Below are 2838 nucleotides of genomic sequence, written 5' to 3' on the forward strand. Positions count from 1 at the left end.
TATGTTAGCCTCTATCATCAGACCTGGGAGACTAGCTCTCTCCTGAGTTTCAGTGTTCAGAGTACTCTCTGCAGGTAGGCTCTCCTCTTGCAGGGAAGGTGCCCAGATATCTGGTGTTTGAACCTGCCTCCTGGCAGAAGTTGTGATCCACTCACAGAGGTCTTAAGATCCCTTGGAGGGTCCTGTGTATACCTTATGGGTGTCCGCAGACTCCAAGCCCAAGGTACCCCTGTCCTGGTATGGACCAGAAGGGACTTGTGCCTCTGATCAGGCCGGATTTTCTGCTTCCCTAATTAATGCAGTCTCAGGTCCCGCGCGATTGGATTGGAGCAGCAGTTGTGTTCCACTCACCAGAGGTCTTAAGGTCCCATGGCGGGTCTTGTGGGTAGCTTGCGGGTATCAGCTGACTCTGTGCCCTAGCTACCCCGGTGCTGGCATGAACGGAAAGGACTTGTGCCCCTGATCTGGACAGGTTATCTACTTTCCTAGTTAATGCAGTCTCAGGTCCCGTGCGATTGGATTGGAGTAGACGCTGTGTTCCACTCACTACAGGTCCTAGGACACCGTGGAGGATCCTGTGTGGGTCCTTGTGGATGTCCGGAGACTCAGCGGGCCAGGAACCTCTGTGCTGGAGTGGACCAGAAGGGACTTGTGCCCCTGATCAGGCCGGGTTATCTGCTTCCCTAGTTAATGCAGTCTCAGGTCCTGCATGATTGGATTGGAGCAGACACTGTGTTTCACTCACCAGAGTTCTTAGGATCCCACGGGGGATCCTGTGTTGGTACTTGCGGGTGTCAAGAGACTCAGCCGGCCAGGATCCCTGGTGCTGGAGTGGACCAGAAGGGACTTGTGCCCCTGATCAGGCAGGGTTATCTGCTTCCCTAGTTAATGCAGTTTCAGGTTCCATGTGTTTGGATTGGAGCAGGCACTGTGTTCCACTCACTACAGGTCCTAGGACACCGTGGGGGATCCTGTGTGGGTCCTTGCGGGTGTCCGGAGACTCAGCGAGCCAGGAAGCCCAGTGCTGGAGTGGACCAGAAGGGACTTGTGCCCCTGGCCAGGCCGGGTTATCTGCTTCCCTTGTTAATGCAGTCTCAGGTCCAGCGCGATTGGATTGGAGCAGATGCTGTGTTCCACTCGCCAGAGGTCTTAAGATCCCTTGGCAGGTCTTGTGGGTAGCTGGCGGGTGTCAGCCAACTCCACGCCCTAGCTACCCTGGTGCTGGCGGGATCGGAAGGGACTTGTGCCCCTGATCAGGCCGGATTTTCTGCTTCCCTAACTAATGCAGTCTCAGGTCCCGTGCTGTGGAGAGCTGTGCCATGAGCAATCTCCATTATAAGATGGTGCTGGCCTCCGCTGTGCCTAACTAGTAAACAAACCTTGTATGCAGGTGTGAGAGTGAATTCACGCCTAGTCACTGCCAATCTTGTGGCGTAGTAATGGGGTGATGGGTGAGCAACAAATCAGGAGCTGACACGCCACATCAGGTGCTGAAATGCCATGGCTGAGGGATATATAAGCAACGCCATTTTCTGGGGTCTGGGTCTTCCCTCTTGAAGAAGCAATAAAGCTTTTGCTGCAGAAGATTCCGGTTGTCCGAGTGTGTTCTTGCTGGCGAGAACGATAGCTCGGGATAAGTGGCGCCGAAGAACCCTGGAACTTTATACCATCACACCAGTGAAGGGAGATCCCCCGTTCGCGGGGTGGAATCAGAACTGCAGGACATTAAGGCTCTGTAAGGTACGTAGTCTTGAAAGTTCTCCAGAGTTAGACGCCCTTTTGATTGTTTTCATTGCGCTTGTTCTTTTTCTTTCGGTTTCGTTTTGCTTCCACCGCTGGAACTGCTGACTGGTTCTCAGTTGTGGTCAGGCCTGGACAGCGACCAGTATTGCTGACTGGTTCTCAGTTGCGGTCAGGCCTGGACAGCGACCAGTATGGGAATCTCCCACTCTGTAGTAATGGCCTTACGGTCAGTCTTGAAGCAATGTGGCCTGAAAATCGCCACTAAGACTATAGAGGGATTTGTCAGGGAGATAGACCATGTGGCACCGTGGTATGCTTGCTCAGAGTCTTTAACTGTCGCCTCATGGGACAAACTGAAAGGAGTTCTAGTTAGGGAACAGCAGAATGGCAAACTTAAAGCAGGGATCATGCCATTGTGGAAACTGGTGAGATCGTGCTTAACAGACGAGGATTATCATCAGCAAATGGTTGAAGTGGGGCAGAAAGTTTTGGACGAAATTCAAGACAGTCTATCAGAGACAGAGCGGGGAGAGAGTGTAAGAGTTGAGACGAAACAAGGTGCACTGAATAATAAAGGCCTTTCCACGCACCTTGAGCCTGAGGAAATGAGATATAAGGGACAGAATGCCCTGGGAGAGCTTAGAAAAAGGGATGGAAAGGGAGAGAAGAAGAGAGATCGAGCTGGAGAGGCACAAAAGGAAAGGAGCCTCTACCCGCCATTAGGTGAGTTCAAGGCACTAGCTGTCAGTAGCTCAGAATTGGATAAGGAACTTAGCTCCTCTGAGGAAACAGACTTAGAGGAAGAAGCAGCAGGCTATGAGGGAGAAAGATACCAGCCAGATGAAACACGAGCTAATCAGTCACAGAATAACATAGAGAAAGCAAAAGCAGCTAGAGACAAATGTCAAATCACTGTGTGGTCTCCGGACCCTCGAACTCTGGGTCCTAGTGCACCTCTGCCCTATGTGCAGAGGTATAATTCAGACTCATTCATTTCAAAAGAGGAACAGAGAAAAGTGCAGCAAGCATTCCCAGTATTTGAAGGTGCTGATGGAGGACGCGTTTACACTCCGGTGGAGTATATACAGATTAAAG

The sequence above is a fragment of the Mus caroli genome, unplaced genomic scaffold (genome assembly GCF_900094665.2).
Source record: "Mus caroli unplaced genomic scaffold, CAROLI_EIJ_v1.1 scaffold_18769_1, whole genome shotgun sequence".
NCBI classification, from domain to species: Eukaryota; Metazoa; Chordata; class Mammalia; order Rodentia; family Muridae; genus Mus; species Mus caroli.